This window comes from Podarcis raffonei, chromosome 4 (genome assembly GCF_027172205.1).
Source record: "Podarcis raffonei isolate rPodRaf1 chromosome 4, rPodRaf1.pri, whole genome shotgun sequence".
NCBI lineage: Eukaryota > Metazoa > Chordata > Lepidosauria > Squamata > Lacertidae > Podarcis > Podarcis raffonei.
Window position 1 is genome coordinate 48,815,527 of NC_070605.1, and position 21,932 is coordinate 48,837,458.

Here is a 21,932-nt window from a genome sequence, read left to right on the forward strand (position 1 = left end):
GGAGCAGTTTTGAGGCACTCTCCCCAGAGAGAGATCTTATCTCCTTGTGGCTAAAAGCCTTTAGAATGTTTATTTGTGCTTCAGGCATTCAAAGTTTATAATTTGATATGGAAATTTCAAAGTTGCTGCCGTGGTAGGCTTTGGCAGAGCTCTTCAAATATTTTCTCAGTCAAGTAGGTTTTATTAATAGGCCTTCATGCCATTATAAAAACACAAGCCATGCAAATAGCCGATATGGATTGCTATAATATGTTTTTGTTTAAATCAAAATGTGATTGAATCTGCTTAATGAGACAAATGTCTGGCTGAAGGCAAGGATGCTGAACCTGGTACAAAGGTGGACGTGTGTGGCAGGCTTGTGGAAGAGCTCTGCCGATTGTGTGCTTTACTCCTGTGGGTTTGGGGATGAGGAGGAGGAGGCTGGCACTTGTGTGAGGGTTTGCTGCTGAGTAGCTGTGCCAATTAAAATGTTGAGTAAGCTTGAATGACCTTGTGCTACTAAGCCAGAAACCGGCAAAGCCGGGGCAGAAAGAGTGCATGAGGCAATGCCGTTGTGGAGACATCTGAGTTGACGTTGCTTTCCACCCCTGACAGTTAGTGATATTGCATTTAATCAGGGTGAGGAAAACCGTCCGGGATCAGAACAAGAATTGGAGGAAGAAGTATTCATCCCCCTCCCAAATGACCAAGTAAATAAGTAAAAAAAAGAGAATGGGATGGATGTACGTTTTATATCCCTAATCGGGATTCATGGCTTTGATGTTCAGCAAATTTTGAACAAATTGTGCATAGATCTTTTCCCACAATAATTTCATCACCCAAAATTTCCCCATAGGTTATGTAATGAATGGTATGGCTTTGATCCTTCTGCAGTAGGTACAGCTTTCCCCATATTCATTTCTTTTTCATGTAACATTTTGCTTCTTAAAAAAACACAACTTGACTCAAAATGTGATATGCATTTGTTTCATGCAAATCCAGTCAGCAGAATTTTCCAGTTATCTTCGAGGAAATATGGCTTTAACATTTCACAAACTGGTAGAATCTGGAAAGTAAGAGATGGCAAAGGGTGTTAATTAATCAGTTCCCACAATTAATTTGAAAGTAGTTGCTTCTAAAAATGAAAATAGAAGCAACTTCCCCAAAATTAATTGCAGTATTTGTGTCATTAGCAACAAAATAAATACTGATACTAATAAATGGAAACCTTTTAAGTATGTCCCTTTTAAAATAGTATACTTGAAAACAAGTAATCAAAATGATGGCATTATTCAATTGGGAATTTTAAACTAAGTAACACTACTTAACAGACAAAGAAGAATAGATTTGCAATGATTTTTTTTCTTTGTACCCTAGTGAAAGTTTGTTTTGTTTTTACTTCTTGGTGCAGATTACTGACAAATACCATGCAATCTTATTCTGAATCAGGTGACCAACCTATGGTACAGATTATCTACTTTTACACATCATATCACTGAATTTCTTTGGCACTACCAGTTGTTTACCCTGAGGAGACTTCAATAGCAAAAAATTGTTATCTAATATTTGCTTGGTCTTTACCAGCTGCCTCCTGCCCTTCTATGTTTTCCCAGTTCAGACTTACTAATTTTGCATATGTTTGTAGGGTGGATTTTCCACTCCAACTTTATTATAGATGACAATCCCCATTTACTTTTAGAATTTATAGTTCTTATACAGGCTTTTATTTGTTTTATAGGAACACAGGAAGCAGCCTTATGCCACATCAGGTCAAAATAGCTCAGTTTTGTTGACACTGACTGGCAGCAGCTCTCCAGGGTTTCAGAGTGAAGTCTTTTCCTAGCCCTACCAGGAGAAGTCAGGAATTGAACATGGGGTGTTTTGCATGTAAAGTTGATGCTCTGCTTGGGACACAGTTCCTCTGCTGTTCTTGCTTCTTTTCCTCCTGACACTGGGTGGGGGAATTTGACTCTAATTCAGGCTTGGCACTTCCGAACTGCACAGGTGACATTATGCATTGTCTGCCCATTTTAAAAGTTCTTGAGGACTATAACAGGAGAACTGATGCATATAAACATACACCCATCACCAACACTGCATCAATGACACATAACTCATGTGACTCAAGTGCACATTGATATGAATATTGACCATTATAGCTGAACAAAAGTACTATGTTCAGAGGTAGCCTATGCCTCCCACCATTGTAATGATGCCCTTGTGGATGGATCTCCCAAATGGAGCTGGCTGGTCCTGGTTTGGGGTGGGGTGGGGTGGGGGTGGAAATCTGCCATATTAGATACGTGTTTGATTTGATCCAACCTAATACTGTTTTCCAACTGTTTTGTTAAAGTCTGTATTTTATTGCTAGGCTTAAAGGAAAAAGTTCTGTATTATTAATAATATTTTCCAACATGAAAACATCTATTGTCAAAAACTGATTAATTTAAGTGACAATACTCTGTGACGCAGATGAGAAGACAATCACTTAAGTCATCTTACTTTCTCATTGTTGTCAACATATTATTCTGGTACTGGGAAAAAAACTTAACAGAGAAAAGTATCGTGCATGCAACTGTGACAATTCTTCTAGCTGTTTATAAATTAGAAAACTGGAAAAGTTGATAGCTAATTCATTTTTCTGTACTTTGTTAAGAAGAAAGGATCTGATTGAGCTGGTAAAAGGTCATTTACAACTTCAACTTCATATTGCCCCTGGGAAATAACTAGCTTCCACTAATCAACATCTAATCTCCATATTTGTGGAACTCTGCCTATCAAAGTGCATCCTTACCTTTATAAATGCAAAGTGATGGAAGGGAGAAATGTCATAGTAACCCAACTGTCATTCCTGGCAATGGTATCCCAAATGAGTGTTGAACAAAGGTACTAGAAGCAGATCACTTTTTGATCTGCTTCCCCCTGCAGGCGCTGTTTGCAGCTGTCGGACAAGACTCAGTTGGAAAGCAGTGTGAAGTGGAAAGGGTTAAACCTCCTTCACCCCTAACCTTCCCTGTGCTGTGCCCAGTCTTGACTAGTGCCCGCTTTGATTGCTTTTGCTGGAAAAGGGCAGTGGTGAGGTGTAAGCACACCTAATATAGTGTGCAGTTTAACTCCTACTTGATCACTTGTGCTAATAACCATCTCCATGTTACTTCGGTAGCAAAATATTTGTATGTCAGAAGAAATCTTACTTGCTGTTCACATACTAAACATTTTTTCTTAAGTATGTTTGAGCTGCTTGGCTAGCCATCGATTTATGTACACTTATCTGAAAATCTGAAATATATAATTGGGGTAATAGTTAAAGGCAGTGTAATATTTTTATATTTATATAAATATATAGTTTAGGAGTGAATAATTCCTGCGTACACAGTGAGATTAATAAAAATATGGCCACAGTGGAAAAATGCAAAATAATGTTGAAAAGGACAGGAGAAGGGGGAACCAGCATATCATATTGACCAGATGAAAAAAAACTACGAGTGCAATTGACCAAAATGTCTACTTTTAGTTGTCTTCTCTCCTTTTTGTTGTTGCTGATTTGCTTGGTAACACTAAAGCTTTTCAAGAAAAGGCTGGATTATAACTGTGTCAGTCTTTGCATTTTGCACATTGATGAGGTTATCAATAATGCATTGGAGAGCTTAGGAACCTTGTATACAAGGAAATCACAGCTGGTCTGGGTTTATTGTGAAACTTGCAGAATTGAGCAGAGAGGTCATATCAGCGACTTGTCACACAATCAGACACAGCTGGAAAGGAATTGGGAAAGGGAGGTAGGAATGGGTGGAGTTACTCTGGAAGCAACAGAATTTGTGGGTTCTCTCTTTTTTCAGTAACATAACCCTTCAGAATGGGCATGGCTAATGTTGTTTGCATTGACTTCTTGGCCTCTTCTAATGTAAAAGTGTTATTGTTTTCCTGACAATTTTATTCATATACTAACAGCTTGCGTGCTTGGCAACAGTGTTCAAATGCCATGCTTAGTGTTTCTGGTCACGATGATGGCTGGGAGTAATAGAGAAGGGAGAATAAGTGAGTGTGGAAATGCAAAGTTGTCTCATGTTTCATTTTATCGATCTAATTCTGGTGTCATTCAATTAAGAGAAAAAGTGATGGATAGGCTGCATAGATTCCCACTTTGCTCACCAACCACTCCAGATAAAGCAGTTTTGAACTGATGAGTGTTGGGAGGGGATGAAGGAGGAAGACAAATCAAAGATACTATGTGATCTGAATGAGAGATTAAAGATGTTTAAAAACAATTCTGAATAGCAATATCTGCTGAGTTGGCATTTGTCTTTGTCTTACCCATGCCTATCAACAGCAAACACAGCATGTTCAATGCAAGTTTAATTAAACGGGCTACCTGTCCAGCCATATAGACAAGCGCCTTTGGCTAGAAGATGTAAGATTATTTTAAAAATAAGAAAGGGGAAAGATAGAGGGAGGGAGAAGGGGAGAGAGAGAGGGAGAATAATGCATCTGAAGATATCATTTGTCTAATGATATCCATTCAGATATTGTCAGCAGTTTTAAAGGTGTTATAAATAGAAAGCTAACTAATTGAAACATCTGTAATTTCAGTGAAGCTGTTCTTTTTTGTTAAGTTGGCTAATATAGCTTGCAGAGATACTCATCAATAGCTATCTATAGACTTTTAAAAACTGTTTTTCTATTAATGGATTACTGCAAGGTTCATCATATTTCATTTCTTCACAATAATGAAGCTATTCAAGTCTACTGACAGCTTGACTACCTAGAGATAGTAACTCTTTTCAGACACAAGTAGAATGTACATGTGGATAAGGATGAATGTGAATTCACCGCAGGTCCCATTTCTGCCACCTGCCCCACCTGTCAACTTCTTCAAGCTCTACCTAATCATTTTGTTACTTTCATGGGTTCATTTTATCCCCATTTTATAGTGAAAGACATTCCTATCACCTACATGGTGGCTCACGTGGGGGGAGCTGTCATCGCGCTACTCCTTGGTGTGTGGAGTACCGCATGGCACAATTCTCTCCCTGATGCTTTTCAACATCTTTATGTGCCCCTCGCCCAGCTTGTCCAGAATTTTGGTTTGGGTTGCCATCAATATGCTGATGACACCCAATTCTTTCTGTTGATGGATGGCCATCCCGGCTTGGGTCCAGACACACTGATCAGATGTTTGGAAGCTGTGGCTGAATGGCTACTTGGGAGCTGGTTGAAGTTAAATCCTTCAAAGACAGAGGTCCTTTGGTTGGTCAGGACAATATGGGGTTGGAGGGCCAACTCCCATCCCTTGTTGGGGAATAGTTAGTGCCAGAGCCTTCTGTCAAGAGTTTGGGTGTAATATTTGACGCTTCCCTTTCTATGGAGGTGCAGGTTACAGCTACAACAAAGGCGGCATTATTTCATCTCCACCAAGCTAAGCAGTTGGTCCTCTCTCACCCTGACCTCGCCACTGTGATCCATGTGACGGTCACCTCCAGGCTTGATTACTGTAACTCACTCTATGTGGGGCTGCCCTTGAAACTGACCCAGAAACTCCAGCGGGTGCAGAATGCCGCGGCGAAGACCCCTTATGGGGTCCTCGCCACGGGATCGCATTCATCCAGTGCTATACCAGCTGCACTGGCTCCCGGTGGAGTACAGGATCAGGTTTAAGGTGCTGGTTTTAACCTTTAAAGCCCTATATGGCCTAGGACCCTCGTACCTACGGGACTGCCTCTCTTGGTATGCCCCACGGAGGACCTTACCGTCTGCAAATAACAACATCCTAAAGATTCCGGGCCCCAGAGAGATCAGACTGGCCTCGACCAGAGCCAGGGCCTTTTCGGCCGTGGCGCTGGCCTGGTGGAACGCTCTCTCACAAGAGACAAGGGCCCTGTGGGATTTGACATCTTTCCGCAGGGCCTGCAAGATGGAGCTGTTCTGCCAGGCCTTTGAGCAGGATGCAGTTTGACTTACTTTCCTTTGTATAAAACAAGCCCGTAGGAGGCCCCCAACCCACTCACAGGTCCTTATATGATCAGTGGAAACAGTTGGTCCTGGCAAGTATTAACCACTCTCAATTCCAACCTGATAATTGCCACCTGCCCAGATTTTAACTTGTCTGAATTAATTTTAAGATGTATTTTAATTAATTGATATATGTTTTTATGCATATTGTGTTGTTTTTATGATGTTAGCCGCTCTGAGCCCAGTCTTGGAAGGTGGGATACAAATTTATTGTTATTATTATTATTATTATAATAATTATTATTACTACTACTACTGCTACTACTACTACATTTTCGCAGCTAAATGTACATAGGTGCTCCACACAACTGGCCCTTATGATGTGGAACATCTATGTGTATTCAACTGCTTCTGTTTGGATGTTCCTTTACAGATGTTTTCGTGTATCACTGATGTGCAAATGGCCCTGCTTTCATTTTTGCAGATGGAAAATATGGGAAGAGAACTAGGGTTTTTCTGTTGGTAGATATTCATCAGTATCTTGCAGTATCTTGCAGTTTGAGATAGCTTGCAGTTTGAGATAGTCATATCCCTTTCAACTATCAATGGTCATGCTGCTCAATCAAGAGGCCTGATTGAGCCCCTTTCAGTGGGCTTGTAAGGAACAGCAAACTTGCATCTGGAACCATGAATGGGAATGGTGGATATGGAGAGTTGCAAGGGAAAAGTAGTTAGCTGGGTTTAAGCAGAGTTTATTTTACTTTTAGCATCTATCCTTCAATTCTCGCAATTCACCTCTGAAAAGAATTCATGGCAGCCAGGATTTCTAAGCCAGAGTTAGTTGCAGGACAAGTAGCCCAACTTGACTCCTGATTGGAGCTTAAGTTTGCTAAATTTGCTTACCAGTAAATTTTATAATCAGTTTTATTTTCAATACGTATACTTAGGATTCATATTCTTATTATTGTTTTTGACAAATTATTCCCAATTGCACTTTATCTTTAACCCGTATGAATCAGCATATCTCATCCTGGTAGAGCCTTCCTTCCATACTTAGATTTCTTCTTGTCAGTATTAATAAACTCCTAAGCTCTTACTTCTTTTTATAGGCTGAATGCTCTCCAGGTTCAGCTTCTAACCCTCTCCTGCAATTTTAATGGAAGGCCTACTTCAACCTGCATCTTAATCAAAGCTAGCAGTCTTTGACTTCCATGTGTTCATGCTGTCACTTGCCAGAGAAATTCTTGTTTACACCAAATTTTCCCATTGGCAGGTAAAGCAGATTAAGCTGCTTTTTCTACCATGCTTTCCTTTTCAGTTTATTTCATCCACTGGGAAAGATATGTGCAAATGGGTCATTAAAAATTAATGCAAGAATTCTGCATAGTACAAAGATTCTTAGCATGGTCAGAGGATATGTAAAAACTGTCTTTGCTGGAGTGTTTTTCAGCAAGGATGGGGATCTTGTGACCTTCCAGATGTTGTTGGACTCCAACATCCATCATACTTAACCATTGACCATGCTTGCTGGGGATGATGGGTTTGAAGTCCAACAACTTCTGAAGAGCCACAGGTTTCCCATCCATGGTTTTTGGTGATGCGTTTATCGTGAAATAGGAAGTCAGTGAGAGTATTTGCTATGAACGTGAAAAATAAGTAATGATCTGCCTTATGAGTATGCAAGTAGGGACCCAGAATGGATGGGACTGGATACTTCAAGTAGATGTAACATTGGTACTATTCCCTTGCAGTCCAATACAGCGCAAAAAAGTTGGGTGTGGGGCGGGTGGTAGAGAACATGAAGGGACTGAAGGAAGGCAAACCTAATAAGTAGCCACACCCTTGTGTACTTCTTGAGCTAGATAATATGACTTTCTTAAGGAGGTAGAGGGAAAACTGAATCAGAAATACAGAAATATGGAAAGGCTGTAGTTTAGGAGTAGAGCACCTGCTTTTCATGTAAAATTTCCTACATTCAGTCCCTAGCATCTTCAGTTCAGGGACGCGGGTGGCGCTGTGGGTAAAACCTCAGCGCCTAGGGCTTGCCGATCGCATGGTCGGCAGTTTGAATCCCCGCGGCGGGGTGAGCTCCTGTCTTTCGGTCCCAGCTCCTGCCCACCTAGCAGTTCGAAAGCACCCCTAAGTGCAAGTAGATAAATAGGTACCGCTTTATAGCGGGAAGGTAAACGGCGTTTCTGTGTGCTGCGCTGGTGCTGGCTCGCCAGATGCAGCTTCGTCACGCTGGCCACGTGACCCGGAAGTGTCTCCGGACAGTGCTGGCCCTCGGCCTCTTAAGTGAGATGGGCGCACAACCCTAGAGTCGGACACGACTGGCCCATATGGGCAGGGGTACCTTTACCTTTATTTACCTATCTTCAGTTAGGATGAGGAATTCTCCTGTCTGAAACCCTGAGAGCTGTTTCTACATGGTATAATACTGAGCAAGACAGACCAAAGGTCTGACTCTGTGTAAGGCAGCTTCCTATTTTGAGAAAACATGCTTTCGTATTCAGACCATAGGAATTGGTACTACAGTACTATGGGCTTTCCTCAGGTATACACACTCCAGAGGTTAGTCTGCATACCATAGTTCTATGTAGCTATGTAGTTTTCATTTCAATAGAACTATTTTGCAACTGTTTCAGATGCAAGGTTTTTATTTTTAATTTGGGCTGCCGAAACATCTGAGGCTTGAGGGAGACCTTTGCTCCCCCAGTGCCTCTTGCATCTGCTTTCAGATCCAGAAGCTGTGGGAGACAGCGCCAACCCAGTAGGAAAGTTAAGGGCTATGAGGGACCAACATCTGGTGGCTTGGGCAGCTATTTCCAGGCCAAGAAGGACAGGGTGGGGAATAGCATACAACTTTCCCCGCTGTAGTAGCAGAAATATTGTTACAATATATTGTAAGCTGTCTTGAGAACTCTGGTAAGCAAGTGGGATATAGATACGCAAAATAAATATTCTGAGAGGTGCAAATGTCAGCGGAAGTTCCAAGTTGACTCTTACGGAGTATTGCAGTGACACAGCGATGAACAGCCACATTTATTTACTTACTGTCAGGGTTTTCAACTGTTCTGCTCTCTCCTGGTCCAGAAGCTATAAAATCTGGCAGGGGCTATCACCTGATATCCAGGCACTGCAAAAATCAGCGCACACAGCTGTTCTTCTGATTTAATTGCATGCTTTTTCTAATGTGAAGAAGTTTGGTGGGGAACCCAGTCAGGATTGGGACCATCACAATCAGGATGAAAATCCCCCCAGCTACTATAAACTTCAAAATGAAAACTGTTTAGCCTATTTGGGGGTTGTGCAACTGCCGCCGCAACAGTTTATGTTAGAAATAAAACATGCCCAGTTAATGTTTCCATGAAGCATCATATTTTGTTTGGACCAAAGCATCAGGAATGAAACAAAGTATATTGCATCAGTTGTGTCACTACCATTACTAACTGCCTGATTAGTTTTTAAGGTAAGTTTGTGGATACTTTTCTAGACTACTGGGTTCAGATGTGTATCAAATATTTCTCATTGAATAAACTGAAAATGTTTGAAAGCGACATGACAGACAGCATACCTGTAAATACCAGAGCAATGAGAGAATGAATAATTTTGGTGGAAGAATGCAAGAGATGGACCAAGGTGAAACAGCAGAAGACCAGAGAGGAGAAGACAACATTATTTAGTTTTTGATTAGGATGATCAAGGCACACTCTTTTAGGTACACAATTTTGCTTTTTGGAGTGCTTGGAAAGTATCACGACTCTGTAATGAAAGCACCTCATATGGGATGTTTTTGATAATAGGGAACAAATGTGTGTGTATTATGCAAAAACGTTTGTGAGAAAAAGTCCCTAAACTCTGTTAGTAGAGTCAGAGGTGCCTATCCCCCACGTCATACTATGCATATTGAAATAAATTAATTAAATGCAACCAAACTGTGACTGCTTGTGAATGCATATTAAGAAACCATAAAACCTTTAAAAGATGTTATAAGAAGTCTGGACTTTCTGTAACAACCTATCATCCCATCAATGGAATGTACTTAAAAATCCTGCATTACTGGAAGGCATGGCAAGCTATTCTAGCTATTTATATATAACAAAAGTGTTAAGAGATTTGTTTTCCTTTAGCATTCTCTAATAACCCCTGAAATTAAACTTTCATAATCTTTATTCAAATAAGGCCAAGACAACAATAGTAAACCTCATAAAAGGGATTTATGAATTAAGGAAAGATCTCTCCAAACCTTTAAGGTTCTTACATTACATTCAGCTAAATGTCTGAAGAGAATGTGTGTCAAAGTTTTTGAGCAAACTCTTATCTTCCTGGTCTAACCATTTTACCTTTTATGAATATTCTTACCCTCCTTTAAATTGTTACACCATGGGAATTTGTGAGCTTTTTGCTGTTAGACTAGGGAAATTATGTTATTTTGTGTCCCTCTATTTACATTGGCTGCTAGGAAATTAAGAGCTAAATGTCTTTTATCTTTGTTATGGCTCATAATTAAACTAATAAAATTGCTGCTGCTGCTACTACTATCCTCCTTCAATTCACAGTTTAGAACATAACTCTAGCCATACAATGTAAGAATATGTAATTATTTTCCCCCACAACCTGAAATATATAGGATCCAATTTACTATTTTGTAGTAGTCTTCTCAAGTGGGAGAAGCATTTATAACATTTCTTGTGCAATGTTCCCTCCTTGCTTGCTGAAATGTTTTCCTCATAAAACACAATATTAAACCTCTACTTAGTATTCTGTGAAAGTGAAGGGATATGATACTGTACAAGGAACTGGAATGGACCATATGATGAATCATTTTGAGGGCTGGAGCTCAGTGGCATAGCAAATGTTTTGCATGCAGAAGGTCACAATTTCAGTCTAGCATCTGCAGGTAAAGATAGGAAAGATTCCTTTCTGATATCCAAGATACCTGGTGCCAGTCAGGACAGATTGTAAGGAGCTAGATGGACCAAGGGTTTGACACAGTATAAGACAACCTACTATCTTCCTCTCGTTTTGATGTTGTAGGGGAAATTCTGTATATTTGAACCCAGCAAGAAACAGTATTGGTAGTGAGCGGATGAGTTTAAGATTTGACGATGAAATAAATATTTAAAAATAAAACTCAGGAGAGCTTAGCTCTTGGAAATTCTGTAGGCAATTATGAACTCATGCCACAGATAAAGGTTTCTGACTATATTCAAAGACAGTGTCTCTTTCCTGATGGATCTTATTTAGCGGCCAAATCCACAGGTCCAAATTCAAGTTTCAGCTTTAATAAAATTGACAATACCTCTGTAGCATCATAGATGTGAAGTTATTCACTGTGGTGAGAGCTTTCATAGGTAGCATTAGATTCACAAAGTAGACTAAGACAGTGGTAGACAAAATGTATACCAGTGATACTGTTGGAGGCCAAGTGTTTGGTCTAGCCACTCAACAGGACGATACTAATTGGCTGTGTCTTGACTAATGTGTGGTAATCAGTTAATAGGAACAATTACCCAATAGGAACAATTACCCAAAATGAATATCCTCCCCAGTCTGAGGGCAGAGGGATTCAGGATCTTTGCCTCCAATCACATGCAGAGACTTTTCAACCTGTTTTAAAGATGGCATAATATTCAATCACATACTGCTGATCTCACCTGTGTTTCAGCCCTGATTGTGACTTTTCATTATAGGATTGAAAATTCCTTATTTTTGAATATTTATTTCTTGAATATTTAATCTAACGTGCATCCATATAAATGCATTAAGTACTTGCAATGACAAAAGGGCAGAAGTAACAACTGCTTTTGTACCCTCAACTCAGGAAAGAAATCTTAGCATTATTGTGTAGATGGCTTCCTAAATGCATTGATGTGAACAGAATTTCTATCGATTATTAGGAACTGTCTAAACTATAACATAGAAACCTTCATAATTACAGTATGTAACTCAGTGTTGCAACCAGACCTTGAGGCGGATTAACTACATGATTCTCAACATTCTGCCTTAAGAAGGAAACAAGACAACTACAAAATCTTGCAACAATTATACTGCAGGTCTGGAATGTCTTCCACATAGAAGATGGGGAAAGTATAAGGATTCGTATTAGAAAGACTGAGGATGTTACAGTGATGTACAAAACTGAACTGGGAATCATATTTTATATAACACTAGAATGTTAGAACATTTTAATGAAGTCAATATGCAACAGATCAGGCACAGACACACGAAGTATTTTCTACACACACAGCTCAAACCAGACCTGATTGCCTTCCTCTCACCATGGCCCTTAAAAGTGGGTGCTTGGTTGGCAACATATGCCAACAATCATTAGGTGATCATTGCCACTCCTTGTTTAGAATCCAAAGGCTTGTGATGCAGTTGGCACCAGTTTTTCTTCTTTTCGGCATTAACCCCCCCACCTTTTCGTACCTGTTTGTGTTAAGTAGTTGTGTGACATGACAGTCAAATAGTTGTGTGTTTTTATCAGAGTGAGTGAGGAGTTGAGAGATAAGGGGTGAAGGACAGTGCCGGATTGAACCCTGTGGAGGCCCCTAGGCAGTTGAAATCTTGTGGGGGGACCTCACAGATAATCTAATATGTTTATGATTTTGCCAACCAACATTTTTAATAAACAATTTTATTTCAAGTTTAAATCAATATTATTTTGATCCGTTATCATGGGCCCCCTAAAAGGTGTGGGGCCCATGGCCTACTCCGCCTGTTTGGTAATCTGACACTAGTGAAAGAGGAGAGGAACTAAAATCATGTTTAAAACCCCAGCAAAAATACTCAATAAAAATGTTCGTAACATGAGCAATTTGAGTTGTGTTCTGCTCAGGACTGACCACTGGAATTCAAAACTGCAAATTGGACGATGGTCAGGTCCAAATAGCCAGGTCCAGTAAAGAATTACAGTATCATTTGCTCTACTACAGGAAGCCAGGCTGCAGTCCTCTTTGCTAAATCTGCTACTTGGGCTGCAATCCTATTAACACTTACTTGGGAGTAAGGTTCGTTGATCTTAGTGGGGCTTATTCTGAATAGACATGCAAAGTATTATGCTGTTACTGTGTGCCTGAACCCACATTCCTCCTGGATGAACAAAATGTGCTTCTTTGCAGTGCAGACACTGACCAGCTCAATCACACTTATTAGCAATACATAATGGCCAGATTACTGAGACTGTTTTCAGACTTATTCAGTCCCCCTTCCCAGTTTTTGGTGGAAATCATATTTCCATGTGAACGCACACATGTCTACATCTAAAACAATGGAAAACTATGAAATATTATGGGATATACTGAGTGTTTGCTTTGGACAGACTCTGTTATATACAGTATGAAAGAGTTATTAATGTTAAAGTGAGCTTTAAAATTCCTTTTTCAATAGTTTCTCTTGTTGATATTCAGCTAGAATTAGCTAAAATCCAATTATATTAGTTTTTAAGCTAGCTGTGAACTAATTAGGAATAATTTTATAATGCACAACAAAGTAATTGTAGAAATAAGTTGGTTTTTTTAAAAGATATGTATTGTCCTTGGGTATTGTGTTGCATTATACTTTAAATAGAATGGACTGTGTGATGGTAATGTTACTTTAACAGATTGATCTGTATTTGTAAGTTGGGAAGAGAGAAACTTTCACAATGTGATTCTTACAGAATTCTTTATACAGGATAAAAAGATTATATATTCCGTTGTTTACGTGGAAATTGATAATGACTGTGATATAGAATTCCTAAAACATTTGTAATTTTGATTAGAACATTTATATTACTTTCTAAATTACAATGAATAGTATCCCACACAAATTAATGCTTACATGAAATTGTCTTTGAACTAAGAGACGAGTAGGTTTATGCCATCACTGAAGGTGATTATGAATATCAGTTGTTAAAAAACAGTATATAATTGTCAAAAACTTTATGAGGATTGTGTTTTGAGCATGTTATGAATATTAATTGTTGCCAAGTAATGAGGAAAAAAATTACAAATATTAGTCAAAAGTGAAAATAAATTGACCCACTGGAGTTAAGAAAAAACTGAATTTTATTTTCAATTCAACATCACCCATCATGAAGGAAATGCATAAAGCTAGAAGGGTTTAATGTTTTTCTCCATCTCACAGCAGTTAGCTTAGGAAGAGGTCACAGAGCTTTCTTTCTTTTGGTGGGCAGCACAAGTTATTCTTATATTTTGGAAGGAGAGCTGAGAGGCCCATGCCATGAATTATCTGATTTGTAAATTCCATCACCTTGTTCTGGACTGTGAGAAGATAAAAAGGCACATACCACTGGTTCTTCAGCCAGTCTCAGATTTTTTCCTTTTCTTTTTTTGGTCTTGAATTTAGTTTCTGTTTGGGTAAAACAGTTTGCCGTAATGAAGCAAAACAAAAGAGGCTCTCACACACTTTGGATTGCCAGTGTTTCTCTGTTGTAGCTTCTAAGAGCTGCCTATTCTTCCCGGCCCACTTGATATCCTGCAGGTTGTGGCAGAACAATTCACAGGAAAAGCTTACACATTGAGCTTGCACGCTTCTTGACTCCATTCTAAACCCTTTGTTCACACCAGGGTGGCATTTTTTCACACAGCATGTGGCAGATTTGACTCCTCTCCAGCTTGTCTTATAAAATCAAAGTCTTCTTTAAAAAAAGATGGAGAGTGCAGCTCCTAGCCTCATCGAATCAAAATAGTTTTAATTAAAGATGTTTAAATTGCTCTGCTGAATTTGTAATAACCATACAGCAACAAAGGGTCACGGGAAATAATGCAAACAGTCTTTAAACAAAAATGTTCACACTTCAAACAATGAACTAAACATTCGTTTCATATTTACTAACATAGCCAATTAATTGCAGAAAATATGCATTCTGAATTGTTATTAGCATGCAGGGCTACTATAAAATAATATAGCATTTAAAATAATATTGTTTTGTAGACTACAGTATTTTTTTACAAAAATGAGATGTTGATCTACAATACTGTTATGCAACCTAGCTAAGAATATAGTGGCATCAAATTTTACTATGTAATATTAATTTGTATGGTTAGTATAACATTCTGTTTTGTGAAGCACTTTATTCAGATGCAGTGATTTGCTACTAAGATTGAAGCTTTTAATGTTTTGTTTCATTAAACATAACTTGATAAAAATGAATAGTGTAGTCACAGTTTTCTAAAAGATACTATCTTAAGATTTAAATTGGAACCTTCTATTTTAGAATCTTCATGGCAGCTAAATATTTAAAGTAAATATTCTAATAAGGGTTCAGTGAAGCATATAATGACTAAAATTCAAAATGAAATAAAAATGGCTGTACTCAGTTCTTTTTCTTTAACACATACCTCTGAAATTGACACAGATGGACATTTTGTATGAAACAATTGTTTTCAGCTTATTTGTCTTTTGAGTTGACGCCTCTTGCTCTGTACTCATGATAAAATAGCTTGCATTTCACTATTTCTTTTCATCCTTGCGTATTCTATGAGAAAGGGCTGCAGAAATGTTGAAATATGCCATGGCTGTTATTAAAAGGGATATAGGCAGTTTGATATTATAGATATTTGAAAGTAGTGCTTGAATAGTATCGTATATATTGTTCTGAATAGTTTTTTGTAGTGACAGATTATAGAATGACATTTTTTCTTGGTAATAAAATTAGGGGATGTAACTCAATGGACAGCATCTTCTTTCAGATGTCTGGACTAATATTAATTCAAATGTTAATTTAATCTTCAGTAATCTTATATGTGGACAAACAAGTTGCTAAAATGTGTAGCATGCTGTTCAGAACTGAAACTGGGTAGCATGTCATTAAGTATGAAACAAGTAAAGATAGAGCTATACTATAGAACATTTATTATTTAAAACATTTCTTATTTCGATTAAAAAACCATTTTTCATCCTTACAGTCATTTAGAAGTATTTTATAATGTATACAATAATGAAGAAAACCTATAACAAGAATCTAATGTGTGCTTTCGCCCTAAACTATTTTGGGGTATTACCATTTAAGATTCTCTGTATTCTGTTTTAGCTTAAATTATATCTTGCTACATTGTTTTGTGGCAAAACGGCAGCAACAATGACTAACATATAAAATGCACCTATTTGTTAATCAAGATATATTTGCATCAAAGAAAATGAAAATGTAGAAAAAGCAAGGGTTTATTATGTTTACTTGTTAAATAACTATGATCATAATAAGTAATTAATTTTCTCAAAATGTACTTTAAAAAAGAGGGAAGTGAAATGAGCAAAAGAGAATATTAAAATGAATTAGTTAAACAATTTACAGTTTAAACCATTCCCCCCTGAAAATTTCAAAAATGCAAGTAAAATAAATGTGTAGTTATATGTATATAATGTGTTTTGGTTCTAATACATTTGCCTGTATCTGGTAAAACAATTATTCTAGTAAGTATTTTCTAATTTTAACTTCTCCAGCATCTGAAAAAGCAAAGTATAGAAGGAAGATTAACAAATGAAGTTCTATGAAGCCAGATAAGTTTAGTAAGTGTATTAAAATAAGGTACCTACTTTCACAGAACAAATTTACTGAAGAAATAGCATGATCTCATTTCATTAAGGTTCTGTCAAATGAAGAAGAAATATAAGACAAACATTCATCATTATCCACTCCAGAAAATCCCAGCTCATATTGCTTTGCATTGACTGTTTCTCTTCAGACTTTCTTCAAGTTAGCACTTCTTCCAGTACGGAGAAATCCAAAATCTTCAGCAAAATCCTATTTAGGTTTACAGTGCCTTTCCAGTTTGTGGCCTGTCCTTATATTATTGGAATCAAAGTATACTGTCTCTTCTAAAATTCTCCTTGGAGTAATCCTCTTCTATTTAAGTCTGGATGAAAAGAGTATTCATTGTGAATTATGTTTCATCTGTCACAATAACCTTCTTTATTCTTTAGTGCACCTCCCCTTTGCCTTTGGCAATTAGAGAAAATAGGTATGTCTTCCAAGTACAGAGAAACTGATATCTCAAAACATACACAGATACTGATGTCATATATAGACAGTCCTTGCTAAGCAGCAGTCTGAAGAATATATAAGCCCTTTTTGATTCCGAATTTTATTAGACCAGAGTAGAGGCAAGCATACTTTACAATGAACAGATCCTGATAGTTGTCAGGGGGTTAACTTTCCCGTCCTTTTTTTGACAGCCAGTGGTCATAGAGATTTGGTCACAGTACTGTATTTGAGGATGAGCAAAACATGATTATCAACAGATTTCAGAATACGTCACTTTATGTGCTTTGGGGACTGAAGATAGTTGGTTTGTTTTCCTTTTTAAATTAAATATATTTGAATGCTTGGTTTGATTTCGAAACATTTATACATAACTTTCACAGGGTTTGTCTTTCTCTCCCCCCCCCAACCTCTTATGAAATATATTCTTTCAAATAAAAAATATGTTTGGTAGGCGTTTTACTGAAGAGGGAACATTTCCATTATTTTCAGATCAAAGTTTCATTGACTTTGTGTTGAGAGAGATTAAGCTATAGTTCTCTTTTTTTTACACATTTGTGAAAAATGATTTTTTCCCTTCCATTTTAAAAAAGGCAACACTTTTTCTTACTTTGTCTCTCTGAATGTGAGATGTGCTTCATTTATTTCTTCATTGAATTAGGTTTATTACTTGTAGTAGTAATCAAAGCACCAACAGTGTGATTTTAACACACTTTGGACTGCTCATGATCACTCAGTTTTTACAGCCTTAAATCATCGATATCCAAGTACTGTGCTGAGGAGTGAACCTTAACTATGACTATGTGGAAGAAAATGACTTTAAAAGCTGAGGAAAAGAAAGGTGATGGTTGACGTAGCCTGAGAATAACGATTGTGGTTGTACAGAAGAAGCATAACATCAATATGTAACTGGATAAAATAAATGAGAAACAGATATTGAATGAAGAACACTACTTGGGAGTAAAGGAAACAGTTTGGCCCTTTGCACAGGTTTGGGCTCAAAACTGCTTGCTAAGCTATCTATTTCACACATGCAACGACAGAAGGTTCGATATTCATTCGATCGATGAGTGAAAAGGCACAATGGCAAAATCAGACGGACTTCTTTTCAAATACAGATCTCCAATGTCCCCCCACAGTCTGCAGTTGCACGGCTGGTGGTGTGGCACAGACGGAGCAAGGGTTACATCAAGGCTGTTCTCTGGACCGTGCAAACAGTCTAGACCGATGACCTGCAGCATCATGCCCTTTGAAGAAGAGACAAGTTCGGTCACGACGGAGAAAAATCAAGGCGTACCTCTTTTAACAATAGGGAGCAGCTCGTGGCTGCAAAGAGGTAAGGAGGGGTAAGGCAAAAAAAAAAAAAGAAAGAAAGAAAGAAAAAGAAAGAAGGAAGAAGCATCTGCTTCCATGGTTACAGGCCAACTATGAGAACCTTGCTTTTAAGAGAGATGGTTCTCATGCTCCCTCACAGCCCATGTCATGCATTATAAGCAAAGGCAGGTTGAGCTGAAATCCGCATAGATATTTCAGAGTAAAATGATACGCGAGCACATGGCTCTTAGCAAAAAAAAAAAAAAGTCACATGACTTAAGAAGCAGGCTTGTGCTGTTTCAAATAGAGGACTTCTTTTTTTTCTTACCCAAGAGTAGATGGAGAAGAGTGTTTGTGCAAAACAAACATTCGTATGATATGTAATATTTTCAGTGTTCTTATTCTGTTAACTGAGAAAAGGTCAAGGGTTAAGGGTTTTTTGTGTGTGAAAGGGCCACAAGCCCTTTTGTTAAGAAAGCTTTAGTGAATGCCTAATAAGATTTTGCTTTTCTTTCAATCTAAACTATTATTATAAGTTTGATGAGCATGAAAATACTTAATCTCTACCACTCTGAATGGATTTTCTTCTTAAGATTTTTTTTTTATTATTCAGAACGGGGGTAGTTTCGTAATGTTTATTGTCCAAAACATCTTCAGTTTATTTACTTATTTTGTCGACCTTGATCTTCCTAAAATGGTTTGCAGAATGGATACAGCATTGTTTTAATTGCTTTCAATCTACAGTTAATGGTTTTTCTTTTTATAAAGAAAATGTAAATGTTGTTTTCTCCAGAATAAGGTATATATTTTTGGACAGCCATGTGTGAGTGATAACAGTATGTTCATTTAAAATATTAACTATTTTTTACCCTTGTGGTATCTGACATATTTAGAGTACTAGAACACCGTTAGCAAAATATTATTTTAATTAAGCATCTAATTATTTCTGGGGTGTCACACAACTGGGAAAATGACTTAGTTACCAAAACCTGTAAGGTCATGTTTATAATACGGAAATATTTGTGTTGGATAATATATAATATATTGGATAATATAGATTGTATTGAGTATCTGTAAAGTTTGTACAAATATGTTGTTTTTTGTTGATGACAGTGTTTCATGGAATGCATAATTATAGAATTTAAATTAAGGTGATTAATATTTAGTAAAACACTATCATTTCTCAAGATACATTATAAGGTATTATAACTGGGAGCTCCATGGTGTGTGTTTGAAAGTAAGAATGCTTGGATGGCAATACAGTTAGTTGAATAATGATAATGCCATGCTTTTCAAGGAGAGGGGGAGTCTTTTAGTATATCATTTGGAACAAGAGGAAGTAAGAGGACTGGACAAAACAAATATATCCAAACACTTAGGAGAAATCTAAGTGTAACATAAATGTTAACAATTGTCATGTTGTCTTTAAAAATGAACCATTGGTGTTCATCAGATAATTTATGGTATATATATATTAATTATTAAGTTCTCCTTATGATTTCAGGTTCTGCAGATTCAACTTAATTTAATTAGTTTGAGCGAGGTTTTTATTTTTAATGAGACTTAATGATACTGATATACTGTATTATACTAATTATGGGATAATGCTCTATTCCTTATGTAACCAAGAAACAATAAACTTAGATTTTATACTGACTTATGAGATACTTCTAATTTTTCATCCCCACAATACAGCACCAAATAACTATATATTTGCAAACATAAAAATATGCTTACTGTCAGTGATGCATGTACCATGCTTACTGTTCAGCTGAAGCCCTATGCGGTTGTATTTATTAGTTCCAAATAAAGAATCTTTAGACAAAAGACTGCACATGAAGTATTTTGCCTGTAGATTTTTTTAAAAAAAATACTAACATGTATGCAGCCAAATGCAAGGTTTATATGATCTGTGTTGTGTTTGCTTTAAGAACAGGGCTTCATTTTCCTTTTTTAAAAAAGACAGAACCTGGTGATGCTATAACGTTGAGAAGTGATGTAGTATTGTAGTATTGTAGTGCATATACATATTATAACTTTTAGGAAGACTCAAACCATAAACATGACCCCCCCCCAAAAAAAATGATATACATTCTTAAAACTTTTGAGTCATTGGAGGACATGAGGATATTTATGTGTATGGGACTACTTGTGCTGCGTATACTCTTTCAAACCATCCACACTCTTCTGCCATACTATATCCTCCGGATATTGATATCTCTGATCCATAGAGTAGCTTCATTGTTTATATCAATGTATTATAAGGGAAGTTAGATCAACAGTGTCGTAGAATGATCACTAATGTGGGCGCAGTGATCTCCAAGCTTCAAAGTAATGAATTGTAATTGGCCAATTAATGTGCCCTAGGGTAGGTGAAGAATGAGGTATATTGCAGTGTACAGATTTAAAATTTTGTCTCAAAATATGTGATCTTAACACATAGCCTAGCTACATATTACACTTTCATGGTTTGATATTAGGTGGAATTTGATGAACAAGGTGACAAAGGGTAAATTTCATTCAGAGGACCCGTTTGCACTAAACAGTTAAAGCAGTGTCATACCACTTTAAGCAGTTACAGCTTACTCCAAGGAATCCTGGGAACTGTGGTTTGTTTGTGCTGAGCAATGTCAGGAGACCCATATTCCCCTCACAGGTCTACAGTTCCCTTAGAGATTTTACAGTCAATAAATCTTCCCAGGGAACTTTGTGAATTGTAGCTCTGCGGGGGGAATAGAGGCCTCCTTACGACACTCAGCATCCTTAACAAACTACACTTCCTGGGATTTTGTGGGGGGAGGTATGACAGTTTAAAGTGGTATGATACTGCTTTAAATGTGTAGTGCAGAATGGACCAGAAGTCTCAGCTATCAGAACCCGGCTACGTCTCACACTGCTAGTGTATTATAAGGGGGCTCTGTGATGCAGCACATCATCACCTCCCTAACCTGAATGCTCCTAGCTAGCTATGCCCACCTTTAGACTACTAAAATGCAAGGGGCTCAAGCAGGGCATTTTACTCTCCTAGCTTGGTCCCCCCCCCCCGATTTTCTCAACATTTTATGGTTGCTTAACATGTTCAGTTCCTATTTCACAGTTTTAAGGGGATTTGTTCCTAGAACAATTTTCTTCTTAAAATATTTTTGTAGTTCTGGAAACCTTGGGGTGGAAACCTGCTGATACTTCCCTCTTGTTTCTTTGACACCCTAATTTGGGTTCAATCCTTCTGGCACTCACCCCTTAAGTTTGCTGTTAGAAGAAGGATGTACCTGGGCTCTCAGTTTCTGGAAACAATTTGGAAGTGTTAGGGGATCCCTAGCAACCATTGCCATGCTTTCTCTAGTTTTCAGCTCCTCTCAAAAATAGGAACTATTATTATCTCCAGCCAGCAATGAGGAAAAGGTAGGAGAGGTACCCTAGAAGATTACCACATCAAGAAAAGTCTGAAAGGACTTCTACTTTTAAGAGTTGAATATGAACTAACATTCCGTGAACTTCAGACTAGTTGTAGAGAGAAACAAGTGATGAAAACTAGTCTTCAGTGAAAGTCTATAGTAGCCAAAGAGAGAGGAGTTCTTGGCAAGTATGCCTAAGATTTCAACCTTAATCTTTCAGTTTTTGCACTTCTTTTTGTAATGTGAAAACAGTAGCATCACCTTTCTAGTTTGGCCACATTGTTTGGGAAAATGCTTAGGTCTTAAAA

The 21,932-nt window shown here is 37.7% G+C and overlaps 2 long non-coding RNA genes across 5 annotated transcripts in view; one reads left to right on the forward strand and one right to left on the reverse strand.

Annotated features, from left to right (window-relative positions):
• The window catches only part of LOC128412928 (uncharacterized), a 230,748-nt gene that overhangs the window by 115,252 nt on the left and 93,564 nt on the right, over positions 1-21,932 (forward strand). The window lies entirely within an intron of this gene.
• On the reverse strand, positions 13,962-17,201 carry LOC128412930 (uncharacterized). Its single transcript, XR_008330198.1, has 2 exons — positions 16,471-17,201; positions 13,962-15,425 (listed from the first exon to the last, which is right to left on the reverse strand). It is a non-coding gene; the product is annotated as an uncharacterized LOC128412930 (long non-coding RNA).